This window comes from Lepidochelys olivacea (genome assembly GCF_965140295.1).
Source record: "Lepidochelys olivacea isolate rLepOli2 genome assembly, chromosome: 1".
NCBI lineage: Eukaryota > Metazoa > Chordata > Testudines > Cheloniidae > Lepidochelys > Lepidochelys olivacea.
Window position 1 is genome coordinate 284,404,276 of NC_140411.1, and position 17,404 is coordinate 284,421,679.

The following is a 17,404-nucleotide window of genomic DNA, read 5'->3' on the forward strand; positions in this document are numbered from 1 at the left end:
CCACTCTCCCCTACCCTCCCCACTTCAATCACCGCTTGCAGAGGCAATAAAGTCATTGTTGTTTCACATTCATGCAGTCTTTATTAATTCGTCACACAAATAGGGGGATAACTGCCAGGGTATTCTGGGTAGGGTGGTGGACGAGGGGAGGAGGGAAGGACAATGCCACACTGCACTTCAAAACTTATCGATTGCCAGCCTTCTGTTGCTTGTGAAGTCCTCTGGGGTGGAGTGGTTGGGTCCCCGGAGTGCCCCCCCTTCCCCCTTTCTTGGGCATCTGGGTGAGGAGGCTATGGAATTTGGGGAGGAGGGCGGTTGGTTACACAGGGGCTGCAGCGGCAATCTGTGCTCCTGCTGCCTTTCCTGCACCTCAACCATACGCCGGAGCATATCAGTCTGATCCTCCAGTAGCCTCAGCATTGCATCCTGCCTCCTCTCATCACACTGCCACCACCGCTCCTCTTGCTCCAGCCATCTATCCTCTCGAGTGTCCCTCCTGTCCTCGCATTCATTTTGTGCTTTCCTGGACTCTGACATTGTCTGCCTCCACACATTCTGCTGGGCTCTTTCCGTGCAGGAGGACTGCATGAGCTCAGAGAACATTTCATCGCAAGTGCGTTTTTTTCACCTTCTTATCTGTGCTAGCCTCTGGGATGGAGATAATAGGGGGAGCGTTGAAACATTTGCAGCTGCAGGAGGAAAAAAAAGGAAGAGTAGTGGGAATGGTTTCAAACAGCAGTGCTCTCATTTCCCATACCAAGCACCCGTTGGGTTGGCCATTTAAAATGGGTTGGCCATTTAAAAGGAGGGGCTGTGGTTTTCAGGTTAACATGCAGCACAAACCCAACTAACCCCCCCACATGCCCAATTCTCTGGGATGATCACTTCACCTCTCCCCCCACCACATGGCTAACAGCAGGAAGATTTCTTTTCAGCCACAGGCACACAGCCGAGCAGGAACGGCCACCTCTGAATGTCTCCTTAATAAAACTCCCCTATTTCAACCAGGTGACCATGAATGATATTACTCTCCTGAGGATAACACAGAGAGATAAAGAACGGATGTTGCTTGAATGCCAGCAAACACTGGGACCATATGCTACCATGCTTTCTTATGCAATGATTCCAGACTACGTGCTACTGGCCTGGTGTGGTAAAGTGTCCTACCATGGAGGAGGCAATAAGGCTGCCCTCCCCAGGAACCTTTTGCAAAGGCTTTGGGAGTATCTCCAGGAGAGCTTCATGGAGATGTCCCTGGAGGATTTCCGCTCCATCCCCAGACACGTTAACAGACTTTTCCAGTAGCTGTACTGGCCACGAATGCATCCCAAGTCTTCAGGGCAAATTAATCATTAAACACGCTTACTTTTTATAAACCATGTATTATATTTACAAAGGTACACTCACCAGAGGTGCCTCCTCTGCCTTCAAGGTCCGGGAGCCCGGGTTGGGACGGTATTGTCTCCAGGGTGATAAACAGTTCCTGGCTGTCGGGGAGAACGGTTTCTCCACTTGCCTGCTGTGTGCTATCTTCAACCTCCTCCTCATCATCATCTTCCTCGTCCCCCAAAATCCTCATCCCTGTTGCGTGAGACTCCTTTGCAGGAGTCCACATAAAGGGGTGGGTAATTGTAGGGGCACCCCTACAATTGCATGCAGCTCATCACAGAAGCGGCATATCTGGGGTTCTGACCTGGAGCGGCCATTTGCCTCTTTGGTTTTTTGATAGGCTTGTCTGAGCTCCTTAAGTTTCACGCAGCACTGCTGTGGGTCCCTGTTATAGCCTCTGTCCTTCATGCCCTTGGAGATTTTTTTCAAATATTTTGGCATTTCATCTTTTGGAACGGAGTTCTAATAGCACGGATTCGTCTCCCCATACAGCGATCAGATCCAGTACTTCCCATTCGGTCCATGCTGGAGCTCTTTTGTGATTCTGGGACTCCGTGGTCACCTGTGCAGATGAGCTCTGCATGTCACCTGTGCTGATCAGCTTGCCACGCTGGCCAAACAAGAAATGAAATTCAAAAGTTTGTGGGCCCTTTTTCCTGTCTACCTGGCCAGTGCATCTGAGTTAAGAGTGCTGTCCAGAGCAGTCACGATGGAGCACTCTGGGATAGCTCCTGGAGGCCAATACCGTTGAATTGCATCCACACCACCCCCAAATTCGACCCAGCGATGTCGATTTTAGCGCTAATCCCCTCGTCGGGGGGGGAGTACAGAAATCAATTTTAAGAGCCCTCTTAGTCGACAAAAATGGCTTCGTCATGTGGACGGGTGCAGGGTTAAAACAATCTAACGCTGCTAAATTTGACCTAAACTCATAGTGTAGACCAGGGGTAAGGAGCAAGGGACAAGGAGGAACCCTAAACAGCAAGTATCTTGATAAACTGTAGTACTAAATTCTGTCCTTAATTACATCCGTGCAAGCAACCTGGCCCTGGCTTACTACACAGGTAGGAAGAGCCCCAGCTGCTAAAGTATTTTGCAAATTGGCTGTGTATAAGAGCTCCAAGGTTACTTCTGCTGGTTCATTTTATCAGAAGCAATCGTTTCTGTAGCAGTGACCTTCATTATTACTAGCTAGCCTAAACAACAGAGCTACCATTTTGGTGGGATGGGGGCATGTTTCTCCCCCTCTATGTTGATTTCAGTGCTGTTGGTTATTCCTCCCTAGATTTGTTTCTTAAATACATCTATGGCCACAAACTTAAGGGAATAGTGTCTGCAGAAAGTAGCACTAGTTTAAGACAATACCTGCTGATACTGCCATTGGTATTCCCCAAATTGCACAATATTGCATGTGTGAGCAGAGATATTCCCCAGAGAGAAACACACCAACACCCCAATCCTTAAAAACACTACAAAGTTCAAACAGTGAAAGGCACATTTTGGCAACCCCTAGAATTTTTTTTTTTTGCAGTAGTAGTTGGAACAGCAGGAAGATAATCTTTATACTGAAATACAATGATAGGCAATTAGGAACACAGAAAAGGAAATATGCCACTATTACTGTTTCTCAATGTTCTTCTCGGTTTAACTATACATACCAGAAATTTAGTACGTGTATGTCTGTGTACAGTGTGTATAAGTACATATATGTGATTCTTGTTGCTGGTAAATTCTCTCCTTGTTTCAGCTATTAATATGTTGAGCATGATGAAGATTCCCTCTAGTGTTAATAGACTGTTGCTGTTTTTGAAAACGAAACTCCAGTATGCTTCGGTCTTTTCTTCGGTCATACTGAAGATCCACATACAGAGCTTTTTTGTGAGCCTTAAGTCCATTTTTGTTATTATTTATTATGATTATTGTTTATATACATTTAAAAAGCCCCCACCGCTGTAGTGCCTGGGAACAATTTATATAAATCAGGGCAGAGATCCATTTGCCTTACCTTTTGTTTTTACCTTCTTGAATATCTTAGAAATCGATCATCTGTTTAGTGAAATAAAGTCTTATAAAGAAGCAGGCTGAAATCCTGGCTCCACTGAAGTATCGGACAAAATTTCCATTGAAGTCAGTGGAACCAGGATTTCATGCCTAGACCTTTTCTGCTATTGAAAAATGCAAGAGAGTTACATGGTGCTGTTTTCAAAAAACATTCCTTATGCCAGGGTTTCTCAAACTAGCGGTCATAACCCCTCAGAGGGTCGCAAGGTTATTACATGGGGGGTCGCGAGCTGTCAGCCTCCTCCCCAAACTCCACTTCACCACCATGACTTATAATAGTGTTAAATTAAAATCACTTTTTTATACTTATAAGGGGGACACAATCAGAGGCGTGCTATGTGAAAGGGGTCACCAGTACAAAAGTTTAAGAACCACTGCCTTTTGCTATTTATTTTGCTGTGTTTTCTGTCTACCTACTTATGTGGTCTCCATCACAGTAGAATATTGGCTTTCAGTCTCAGGGGAACAGATGTCTCATAGACTTTAAGGCCAGAAAGGACCATCATGGTCATCTAGTGTGACCTGCTGCACATTGCAGGCCACAGAACCTCACCTACCCATTCCTGTAATTGACCCCTAACCTCTGGCTAAGTTACTGAAGTCCCCAAATCATGATTTAAAAACTTCAAGTTACAGAGAATCCATCATTTACACTCATTTAAACCTGCAAGTGATCTGTGCCCCATGCTGCAGAGGAAGGTGAAAAACCCCCAGGGTCTCTGCCAGTCTGACCAGTGGGAAAATCCTTCCTGACCCCAAATATGGCCATCAGTTGAACGTTGAGAGTGTTGGCAAGACCCACCAGCCAGACACCTGGGAAAGAATTGTCTGTAGTAACTCAGAGCCATCTCCATCTAATGCCCTATCTGTGGTTGTAGGGGATTTTAGTCACAGATTGCCTACAATGGTATGTGGCCTATCTCATCATACAATCCCCTCCATAAAGTTATCAAGCTCAGTCTTGAAGCCAGTTAGATTTTTTGTTCCCACTAGTCTCATTGGAAGACTGTTTCAGAACTTCACTCCTCTGATGATTAGAAACCTTTGCATAATTTCAAGCCTAAACTTGTTGATGGGCAGTTTATATCCATTTGTTCTTGTGTCACCATAGGCTCTTAACTTAAATAACTCCTCTTCTTCCTGGTATTTATCCCTCTGATGTATTTATAGAGAGTAACCATATCTCCCCTCATCCTTCATTTGGTTAGGCTAAACAAGCCAAGCTCCTTGAGTCTCCTCTCATAAGGTAGGTTTTCCACTCCTCTGATCATCCTAGTAGCCCTTCTCTGCATATGTTCCAGTTTGAATTAAACTTTCTTAAACATGGAAGACCAGAATTGCACACAGTATTCCAAATGAGGTCTCACCAGTGCCATACTTCCCTATCTGTGCTGGAAATACCTCACCTGATGTGTCCTAGAATTGAATTAACCATTTTCATGGCCACATCACATTAGTCATCCTGTGATCAACCAATACACCCAGGTCTCTCTCCTCCTCTGTTGCTTCCAACTGATTCGTCTCCAGCTTATAGTAAAATTTCTTGTTGTTAGTCACTTTGTGCATGATCCTGCACTTTGCACTATTAAATTTCATCCCATTTCTATTACTCCAGTTTTCAAGGTCCCCAGATCTTGTATAATATTCTGGTCCTCCTTCATATTGGCAATTGCTGTCAACTTTATGTCATCCACAAATTTTATTTGCACACTCCCACTTTTTGTGCCAAGGTCATGAATGAAAATGATAAGTAAGATTGGTCCCAAGACTGATCCCAAAGGAACTCCACTAGTAACCTCCTTCCAGCCTGACAGTTCACCTTTCAGAATGACCCACTGTAGTGTCCCCTTTAACCAGTTCCTTATCCACCTTTCAATTCTCATATTAATCCCCATCTTCTCCAATTTACAAGTAAGTTCTCATGTGGAACTGCATCAGATGTCTTGCTGAAATCCAGGTAGATTACATCTACTGCATTTCCTTTGTCTAAAAAATCAGTTATCTTCTCAAAGATGGAAATCAGGTTGGTCTGGCACAATCTACCTATTGTAAAACCATGTTGTATTTTATCCCACTTACTATCTCTATGTCTTTAACTACTTTCTCTTTCAAAATTTTGTTTCAAGACATTGCATACAATTGAGGTCAAACTAACAGGCCTGTAGTTTCCTGGATCATGTTTTTTCCCCTCTTTCTTACAAATAGGTACTATCTTAGCAATTCTCCAGTTATAGGGTACAATCCCTGAGTTTACAAATTCATTAAAAGTGATTAATCACTTCTCTGATGTTCTGATGCTAGATGGGAGGAAGGTTCCATCTAGCGCTGGGCAGAATTTTTCAGACAAATAATTTATTTGCTCAAAATTGCAGTTTCTGTCAACTCAAAACTATTAACAAATTTGACCCAATTAGGTTCAGCTGGAAAAATCATTTTTTCTGGGGAAGCTTCAGGAAACATGTTGGGGTCTGTCCCTTTAGCCCAGTGGTTGGGTATTGGCCTGGGATGTGAGAGCCCCAACTTTGAAGCCCTGTTTTGGAACAGAGACTTGGACTCCAGTCTCTCCCCTCACAGTTGACCATCTTAACTACCCAGCTATAGGCTATTCTGTGGGAGGCTGCTCTTACTCTTTTCTGTTGAAGAGGTTCCATTTTGTGTAAATACTTAAATATTCATTGGGGCAGGGAGGGACAGAGAATGACTCTCTAGCCTGATGTTGGAGGCACTCCCCTGGGAATGGGAGATATGGTTTGAGATGGCGAGCAGAATAGCTCATAGCGTGGTGGTTAGGGTAGTCCCCTGGTGAGAGGAGACCTGAGTTCAAGTCTCTGGCACACTGACTACTTAAATAATTTATACAAGGTGGAACAGCTTCAACAGGCGCGTCTGAGAGCAATCCTCCTCAGAATAGCCTATTGCACAGTGGATAGGATGCTCCCTGAAGAGAGGGGAGAGCTGAGTTAAAGGGAGCATCCTGCATTACAGTGATTTTTGCTTATATAATGTCCATTGTCAGTATGCAAGATTTGTGTATTCAATTCCTATGCAAAAATGTACTCTTGAGAGTGTTCAGTGAAAATAAAACTTGTTGAGCTGCTTTACTCTGACCCAGTTTTAAGCTTTATGATCAGTGCAGATGATGAATGACTTTCCAAATGTCAGCAACTGACATGCTGCAGCTGCAATGAGCCATTAAAAAAAACAAACCAAATTTTCTTCTCTAAAGATGCCATATTGATTGCATCCCTTACACTTGGGTCTCAGTCCTCCATGGTGAGACAGGACAGAACTTCCCTAGCGCTCAAAGTCTGGGGTCCTTTGAGAAACAGAGAATTAAGCCCGGTCACGAGGTAGTCATACCTCCAACTATGTCAGGCAAGGAAAGGGTTAATTCTTTTGAAAGGTAACCAGGCAGCGGGCCTTTCCCACCATAGAGAAGCTACTTAGGCTGCTGGTTGGGAATGATTCACACCTGGGTTCATCAAGGTAGCTGTATAAGCAGGAAGGAGAAGTAGCCTAGGAAGGAATCCTTCCTTCCTTCCTCTACCCCCAAATCCAAGTAGAGAAAGCCAGGCAGTATGAAGATCCTGGGAAACTGAGTCCTCAGCCACAGCCCAAGTCTGTACCTTTTCTTTTCCTCCCAGTCCAAAGGAATACTTGACCCAGACTTAGAAACACAGTGGTTATGGGAAATGGGATGTTTTATTCCCCTGCAAAGGCCTGTGTGTCTTGCCAGAGACTCTTAAGGTAAGACTGTTTGTGTTAGCTTTCTAATTTGGTTTCCCCTGGGTGATGTGAGACTGTGGGGTTTGGCAGTGGACTTTTCCCTTAACCAAGCTGAGGAGAGCCCTGCTCCTGATTGACCTAGCCACATCTGAGAGAGACTCACTGCTTTCAGATGTGTGCATTGAAGAGACAATGTTTGGTTATGGTTTTCCCCCACTGGGGCTGCTGGTTTCCAACACTGCAGTCCCAAGCTACCCTCAAACAAACCCCATTCTGACAATGATGTCAGTACCTCAATGCCTCCTGCCCTGAACGTTCCAGGCCAATTCCTTTCTGACCTTGCTCTGGTAAAGAGCTCTTCTAGATCTCTTTGCAAGGATCTGCTCCAGGACCTGACTGTATGCAAGCCTAGCTGTCCTGCTGTACAGCCCTTATATTGTCCCAGTGAGAACACCTTGTAGCCCTGCCTCTGGCTCGTAGCAGCCTGTAAAGTATTTCCCCCAAATCTCCCACAACCTGTGTGTATAGAGATTTGAAAAGTCTCGAGTACATGACCATGCCTCTCTTGTTACTCCATGATCAAAAAATTTGAGCTTGTGAAGAATCTGCTCCAATTCTTCAGTCTAAGCAGGAAATCAGTCCTTCTGGTACACTAGGAGAAAAGAAGAATATTTACCTGCAACTACTATTTTGAGGACACTGTTAGACTGGATTTCTGCACATCTGCTTGCCTTCCTGGAGAGCTAGGAAGAGGAGTAATATTTTTTCAGTGACTTTTTTTTTCCTCCGGTGATCTCCTCCTTCAATATTCTTTGGGTGTCTGTTGCATTGAGAATTTGCTGAGCTCTGTTTCTTGCTCATCCAGGAAACCAAATAGGAGGCACTAACAGTTGGTCTCTGAATGAGGTTGAATTACCAGTGTCTCAGAGTGTTAAAAATCAGAGGACCCCTAGCACGAGGAGGAGCCCAGCTGATGCTTCCCATTTCCCATCATGTAATATAACACACAAGCAGGTAATGCAGGAAGCAGCATGTTACAGTGCTTTACAAGTGAGGTAGGATAAACAGTTTAATCTACTTGAATGAAATGAGCTGCGATTTCAGTTTGTCTGTACTTAGGTATAGATAATGCCAAATCATTATAAGATACGTTGATTGGAGAATACTATATATAGCAGGGGTGGCCAAACTTACTGACCCTCTGACCTGCATACGACAATCTTCAGAAGGTCGAGAGCCAGGGGGCCCCTACCGGGGCTCGGGGCTTCAGCCCCTACCCCCCCCATCCCCACTGGGCAGGCAGAAGCGATATGTGTAGGGGCACATGGACATGCCCCCCCACCCCAGATTTTTCCCAGGGTTTGTGGCCCTGCTCAGTCAGACGGTGCGTGGCCAGGCCTCCTCCCTGCATGGCAGCTGCTGGAGCCAGCAAGCTTGGAGCTGCAACCCTGGGAAGAGGCAGCGGCAAACAGCTGGGACCTGCAGGAGGAACCACTGCTTTTGATGCTGCCTCTCCCCATGGAGCTAAAGCAGCAGCCCCTCCCTGCAGCTCCCAGCTGTTTGCCACTGGCTCTCCAAGCAGAGCTAACACCTGGGAGCTGCAGGGAGGGGCCACTGAGGGTAAGAAGGGGGGCGTGCCTGGAAGGGCATGACTCAAGCTGTTTGGGGGGCACACCTTTAAATTGTGCACCCCACTCTCAATAGGCACCAGTTGTCTCTGGCAGAAGCCCCAGCTTCCGCCCCTCCCCCAGTCTGCTAGGCAGAGAATGGGGAGGGGTGGGGGCAGGGGGTGGGGCTCTGCGGGCCTCACTTTAACTGTAGAAGAGCCACATGTGGCTTGTGAGCTGTGGTTTCGCCACCCCGATATACAGTGTCTGTTACTGCAGAATGTTTTTAAATAGCTGAACAGACAGAAAAGCCTAGGCAACAAAAGGGCATATACATTTTAAACATATGTCTCTTGATGGTTTCAGAATGCATATTTGTCATTATTTCAAATATTCAAAAATACGTGGGGCAGAAGGGAGGAAAAACAAGTATGGACAGAATGTAAATGAAAGCTCATGCTGTGGCTATAGAAAACTACTGATATTGTGTCGTCTGAAAGCTTAGCAATGAAATACAGATGTATCTGAAAAATGTGGGGTTTATTTCTCCTTCCTACCCCATTAATACTATTGTGACTATATCAGTAAGTTGTCTGTGTTCCCCTCTTTCTAAACCTGTGTTTGAGTAAAGGAAATAAGAACATAAGGATATCACTCTTCAAGAAGGTTCCATGTTTATTTGTTTTTTTCCCCCGGTGATCTCCTTCAATATTCTTTGGGTGTCTGTTGCATTGAGAATTTGCTGAGCTCTGTTTCTTGCTCATCCAGGAAACCAAATAGGAGGCACTAACAGTTGGTCTCTGAATGAGGTTGAATTACCAGTGTCTCAGAGTGTTAAAAATCAGAGGACCCCTAGCACGAGGAGGAGCCCAGCTGATGCTTCCCATTTCCCATCATGTAATATAACACACAAGCAGGTAATGCAGGAAGCAGCATGTTACAGTGCTTTACAAGTGAGGTAGGATAAACAGTTTAATCTACTTGAATGAAATGAGCTGCGATTTCAGTTTGTCTGTATGAGGTTGAATTCAGTTTGTCTGTATGAGGTTGGAATCTGGTACAATCATGTATAATCTGTCTATTTAGCTGCATTTTGTCTGGAATTCTAGAAACCATTCTCTTGGGAGATGGTAATACATAGACTTTCTGTCTCCAAAATCCTGTCCAGTTTCCTAGCCTGTATGAGAAACAATAGCAAATGTAGAACTCCATACTGTGTCATCATACATAGGAGACTTCTCTAAAATCATCACTCAAGGAGGGATGGTCAGGGAATGAATATTTCCTAGGGTTGTAATAATTACTTGTTTCCAGAGTACCTTGGGCTGTGTCTCTACTAATTTTTTTGGCTTGTACTGGTATAGCTGATATACCCTGATTTGAAACTGGGGATCACTGATGTCCCACTTTGCACCAGTGTAGCACTTCTACATGTCTATTGTCTGTATTCATTGACACTAGTGGTAGAATTTTATACCCGCTTTTCTCCAATGCAAGCTACTATGCAAGGTGTAGGACAATGGAGCATCAGGTCTAGCATCTGTGTAGGGGAGGTATATGGAAAATGGCTGCTGTTGAACAGCACAGGCATATATCTGCCCTAACCTTTCCCCCTGCAAAAAGCAACACAGAAGAATAAAACAATTACTTACCTGAAAATGAAGCTCCAGATCCAAAGAACTCTTTTCTTGTTTGTTTGCCGGCATTTGTCAGCCATGACAAAGCGATTGTTTCAAATGAACTCTTGGAATATCAAGTTTCTTTCAGGAAACTTCCATTGAATTTGCTGTATTAATGGGTGAAGGGAAGGGAAAAAGGATGGAGAAAGTAGCTTTTCTTTTTAAAACAGTAAGGTCTTAGCCTGGTTCCTTGATTTAAAACCATAAACTAATTAGTAGGCAGGGCTTTGGGCTTCACTTCTGCATCAGGAGGGGTTGGAGTGGGTGGTCGGGGCAGGGAGTTAAGCAGATACTTATACAGTTTTTTTATGCAAGATGAATTTAGGCTATACCTCAAAGAATCACTACATTGACTCCCCCTAAAATCTTAATCACTGTGGACAAGAATCTCTTCCATTTAGAGAAAGACAATAAGCAAGGAAAACAAAAAAATGAGAGCCCAAAACCAAAGCAAAACAAAATTAGAAGGAAAACTTAAATAGTAACAAACACAAGTAAGGGAAAATGCACAGAAAAGGAGGAAGTAATAACTATGTATCCTTGCTGGTTTTAGAAATACGGAACAAAAGAATAAAATGACTCATTGTTCTATGTTACTATCACCAGCAAGTGGTATACAGCTAGTAAAGTCTCCTATCTCACAGGATTTAATTCATACCAATTTTCAGGACAGTATAGAATAAATCTTAAATTAGACAAATATGGTTAAATACTGTTATGGTTTTTAAAAAATCCTATACACCTGTCTTCCTTCGTTCTCCTTGCACATGGGACAGGGATAGTTGCTTACTAAGTACAGGTTTCAGAGTAGCAGCCGTGTTAGTCTGTATTCGCAAAAAGAAAAGGAGTACTTGTGGCACCTTAGAGACTAACAATAGTCTCTAAGGTGCCACAAGTACTCCTTTTCTTTTTACTAAGTACAGTTCCCAGCACAAAGAGCATGGCCTTTAGACACTGCCATAGTCTAAGTTAATGCCAGTACAAACATAGCTAAGGAGAAACATACAGATAAACCTCCTATTTTATCTGAGGACATCTAATATTTTAGAACAAGAAAACAAACAAACATACTTTACCTCTTCAAGCTATTGCAGATGAGTGTCAATGCTGGTATAGTGTCTAAAGCAATGAAAATATGTTATCTTCCAAATATTTTCACTAAACCTAGTCCATAAAAATATACAAAAAAGTATGTATTTTATACCAGTTTGAATGAACTCCCCACTAAAGATGTGCCCCAGTGCTAAATTAGTTTGTGATTTTTTATTTTGATTTTTGGAAATGTATTGTTTACTAAATCCACACATAAAATAACTGCATTGTTGGGATCTTCATGACTTCTCTGGTATTTGGTTTATAATGTTTCCTTGTGTAGTTGTTCATTGGTTTGGCTGGAGTGCTAATGCTTTTTTTTTTCCTGTTCTTAAAATCAATTTACTCATTTTTTGGCTCTCCATTTTCTCATAACTCAAGGCTTTATGGCAAACAAAGGCAGACAGAGATTATGGGCCTATTACAGGAAGGGTGGGTGAGGTTCTCTGGCCTGCAATGTGCAGGAGGTCAGACTAGATGATCATGATGGTCCCTTCTGGCCTTAAAGTCTATGAGTCTATATATAAGGAGAGAGAGAAACCTCAGGTCTTCATTTGATTGTGTTCTGCCTTTTCATAAGAGAATATTTTTTGTTACTCAAGGCCACTGTTTTTCCAATGCCAGTTCTGCGCTGGTCACATGAACGACCCTTTGTTTCCAAGGAGTCAGGCAGGCCTTGAAGGAAAACAAAGGCAAGCTGTCCTTTTCCATCTGTTCAGTCTATCTACACTTGTACTGGCTAAAGCTTCTGCTGGCCCTTTCAGCTTTCTCTGAGAAAACAGAGCAGTCTGTGCTGTCCTCAAGCTATAAACATGTAAATATGTTTTCATTTGGAACCCCCTTGTTGGCTTAATTCAGAATTCATGGCAGACCAACTCCATGAAAAAGAACGTAAGAAAATGACACGCCTGCTCTGCTCACCTGCTCAGCAAGAATTGAACTGATTACAGTTTGCATTACCCAAGGGTACTATAGGCCAGAGCCATGGCTTCCATTTATCTTAAAACAGTACTTTGGAACAGTCAACAGAATAATCACCTTGTTTTACTCATGTAATCTATGATTTTTCTATTAACTCACTTGAGTCATCCGCAATGATAACATTGTATTTGCATTGTAAGAGTGCCTAGAAGTTCCACCTGATATTGGGGCCCCAGGGTGCTAGATCTTGTACACTTAGACAAGAGAAACAGGAGGTGGTAGTAGTAGACACTTTTCCCAGATGGGGAAAAGAGACATAAATAAAATGTCTGGCCAAAGGTCAAATAGACAGGAGACCCAGGTTCCGACCAAAGACTAAATCCCGGTCTGATGTCTTAAACACACAACTATCCTTTCTCTAAATCACTACTGGAATCTAGCTCTCTCACACAATGGAGGGTATTTCTCAGTAGCCTATTAGATGACTTTAAAGATCATCTTCCTTCATAGTTACTTTAAACTGTGAGCAGAAGACGAGACAGAGCTGCTGAAACAAAATTCAAAAGATCTGCACGTTGGGAAAGTATGAACTAATTGGGCTGTTTAAGGACAAGGACTGCAAAGACCTTGTTGACTTTGCAAAATGGATTCTATCAACTCTTTATAAGCAATTATTTCAAAGGATGACTTCAGGGAGGCTATATTCAGTCACAGGGCTTTGATCCTAGAATGTAGCTGAGATTCTTATCTTTCCTAAGATCTTTTAGATACAAGAATAGTGTTTGTATCTAGCGATCTTCTCCAGAATGTCTCTGGAGTCTTAAGAAATACCCTTATTTGACTATAGTGCTCAACTGCTAGTGCTGCTTGCGTATGCTGCAGGTGTCTGTTGTAGACATAAAAGGCAGCATACAACAAAATGTGTCCACCAGTGGATGAGTAATAAAAGGATAGATTAAACCTGCTGCTATCACCCTAGTGATTTTTTTTTTTTTGAAGCAACCTACAGGCTCAAAAAGTTATAATGGGAATGCAGTTCTTTGTCACTCCAAGTAAATCATTTATATCTTCCTCTCACAATCTGTTCTGTGTCCTAAATACAATCCACTCAACATGTGGCTGCACTTTGTAGGTCAGACAAAAAAATCTGAGAATGGAGTTTCACCCAAAACACTCATAATTTAAGTCATATTGGAACTTCTAGACCAAGACGAGGGAGTATACAAAATCCTAGTTTGGCCCAAAATAGATCCCACTACATGTCTTGTCTCTTATGTGGGCCACTTGAGAAGATGGTACATTTGCTATTAGCTGACCTTTGTTGGAGTCTCTCATATTGTCATTGACTGACTGAGCAGACAGTGTCTTGTCTTAAAAGACTGAACAGCCCATGATGCTGGCAGACCAGTTGCCTGATCATGCCACAATTGAACACTGACAAATATGTAGCAGGAATCAGGTAAAAATAGGTATTAGGGTTCTAAGAATGTGTTTAGACGTTAGCATAGGGGTGTGCACCCAGGGAGCCCTGCCCTAATCCCGCCCCCACCCCGCCCCTATCCACTCCCTCCCACTTCCCACCCCCTGACTGCCCCCCTCTGCTTCTTGTCCCCTGACTGTCCCCTCCTGGGACCCTGCCCCTAACTGCCCCCCAGGACCCCACCCCCTATCTAAGCCTCCCTGCTCCTTGTCCCCTGACTGCCCCCTCCTGAGGACCCCCACACACACTGTAACCACCTCCCTAGGACCCTACCCCCTACCTGTCGCCTGACTGCCCCAACCCTTATCCACACCCCTGCCCCCAGACAGACCCCCCCGGGACTCCCACACCTATCTAACCACTCCCCACCCCCTGACAGGACCCCCAGAACTCCAGACCCATCCAACTTCCCCTGCTCCCTAACTGTCCCGACCCCTCTCCACACCTCCGACCTATCCAACCCCCCCCCACTCCTTGTCCCCTGACCACCCCTCCAGAGACCACCCCACCCTCTAATCACCCCCCAGGACTCCACCAACTATCCAACCCCCCTGTCCCGACTGCCCTGCCCCCTAGCCACACCCCGCCCCCTGGGACTCCCATGCCCTATCCAACCCCCCGGCCCAGCCCCCTTACCACACCACTGCTCAGAACAGAGTCCTCACCAAATCCCACCTTGTCAGGGTTCCCTCCCCACTCTGAACTCTAGGGTGCAGATGTGGGGACCCGCATGAAAGACCCCCCTAAACTTATTCTACCAGCTTAGGTTAAAAACTCCTCAGGCACAAATTCTCCCTTGTACCTTGGGTTTAAGTAACGCTGCCACCACCAAGTGATTTTAACAAAGAACCAGGGGAAAGGACCACTTGGAGTTCCTCTTCCCCCAGCAATCCCTCCAAGCCCCTACACCCCCTTTCCTGGGGAGACTTGAGAATAATATCCTAACCAATTGGTTACAAAATGATCAAAGACCCAAACCCCTGGGTCTTGGAACAATGGAAAAATCAGTCAGGTTCTTAAAAGAAGGATTTTATTTAAAGAAAAGGTAAAAGAATCACCTCTATAAAATCAGGATGGTAAATACTTTACAGGGTAATCGGATTCAAAACACAGGATTCCCCTCTAGGCAAAACTTTAAAGTTACAAAAAAACCGTGATAAACCTCCCTCTAGCAAAGGACAAATTCAGAAGTTGAAAACAAAAGGTAATCTAACGCGCCTTGCCTTATTTACTTTTTTTGTAATATCAGAGATTTGTACAGAATGGTTTAGAGGACAAGGAGTTTTTTTGACCTGATGCCCCTCTGCTTTCCCCAGAGAACACCCCACAAAGTCTTCCCCCTCCCTTCAAGATTTGAAAGTATCTTCTTTCCCCATTGGTCCTTTTGGTCAGGTGCCAACCAGGTTATTTGAGCTTCTTAAGCCGTTACAGGTAAGGAGGAATTCTAGGCTACCCTTGGCTGTATGGTTATAACACACCCCCTGGACATCCCCTTGACCAATGACGTGATAGCACTTACGGGGCGGGTACAAAGAGCACAAACCAAGCTGGAGCGCAGGGGTGGAAGAGCGCTATGACTGACATAAGTCAACAAAGGTCACATGTAGCGCTGGGGAGGCAAGGGGTGGCAGGTTTGTAGAAATTTTGGTGGTGCCCAGAACCTGCCCCCACCCAAACTCCGCCCCAAAAAACTCCGCCCCCCACCTGCCCAAGGCTCTGGGAGGAAGTTTGGGTGGGGGGAGGTCTGGAATGCAGGCCCGAGGCTGGGTCAGGGGATTGGGGTGCAGGCTCCTGGAAGGAGTTTGGGGATGGGAGGGGGTGCAGAGGTGTGGGGTGTGGCTGCAGATGAGGGGTTTGGGTGTGGGAGGGGCTCAGGGTGAGAGTAAGGGTGTGGGGGGTGAGGGCTCTGTCTGGGGCTGGGGGGGTTGGGGTGTTGGAGGGGGCTCAGGGCTGGGGCGGACGGTTAGGGTGAGGGGGATGAGGGCTCTGGTTGGGACTGGAGATGAGGGGTTTAGGGTGTTGGAGGGGCTCAGGGCTAGGGTTGAGGGTGCAGTGGTGGGGTGAAAACTCTGGCTGCGGCTGTGGACTCTGGGGTGGGGCAGGGCTGGGGATGAGTTTGGGGTTCAGGCAGGCTGCTCCGGGACAGGGGCCAGAGAGGAGGACTCCCCCAGCCCTTTCCCTGCTGGCAGCAGCAAACTCTGGGGGAGGAGGCCCCCTTTCTCGCCACCCCCCTCAGCAGCCCACTCACCCCCACCACTGTCACGTCATGTGCTGCTAGGGCCCCTCTCAGGTCCAGGAATCTCCCTCTCCTCCCCTGTGGTGGGTGGCGGCGGGTGCTGCGTGCGCCTCCTCCCCTGCTGTTGCCCCTGACTGTAGCCTCACTGAGGGGGAGGGACGGGGCTGCCTCCTTGCCCAGAGTGGGGCAGGAGCGGTGACTGCGGGCGGGGGGGGCCACCTGTGCTGGTGGCGGGTCCCGCCGGAAAAGGGAAGGGTCTGAGGTGGAAGGGCAGGCTCAGAGTCGGTGTGCCCTGGCAGTGGAGCTGGGGGCGGGGGTACTAGGACCCTGCGGCAGCAGTTGCTGCAGGGAGGCAGCTTGGAGCTGCTCGGGAGAGGCAGAGACTCTCTGCTCCAGGGCCCGGGGAGGTGTGTGGGGGGCAGCAAGAGGGGGTTGGGGGAGGTGTGGGTGGGGGTGGCAGGGGCGACGGGGGGGGGACGGACACCTGGCCCCAAATATTGGTGGAGCTGGGCTCCTGGGCCGACTCCACTCACCCCGTGCCACTGGGGGCAGCAGCGATGTAAACACGGCTCCACCGCCATCGCTGCCTGCAACTGCTGCAGCCTCCTCCTCTTCCTCCTCCCCACCCCCCAAGCCTCCAGTGGGGGAGGGGGAGGAGCAGCATTAGGAGCTCAGGGCATTAGGGTGTGCCTGGGCACGCCCCGTGTGCATGCCTATGGATGTTACTGAATGCTTGTGAGTTGCTGCATGCATCCCTCTCGCTTCCAGCATCTTTATCCCATATTGTAAGGTAATATTTAAGCATTTGTATTGTGACTGCGAAAATCACCAGACAGGAGAGAGACATTAACTAGTGTAAAGTGTGGGTCTCCAGCAGAAGGTGTTACATCCCATCCCATAGGCACCAGATGGACTATTTTGGCACACTGAAGAGAACCAACAGACTTTGTTCCACTCCTCCCCCTCTCCTCCCCTCCCCCCCCCAATGAAAAGGAGTCGTGCAAGTGAATTCCTCCCATCAACTGAGTTCACAGCTCAGAGCATATGGGGAAGGGGGGAAAAAATCCCTAAAAAGAAAGAACTATATCTCTATGCTGTTGGACTTTGGGGGAAGGCAAAATTTTCTCGACATAAGCAAGAGAACCCCAGCTGCTTAGCCTGGGTTAGCCCTAAAAGACATCTAGAACTAATTTATTATAGAAGCTTCTACCAC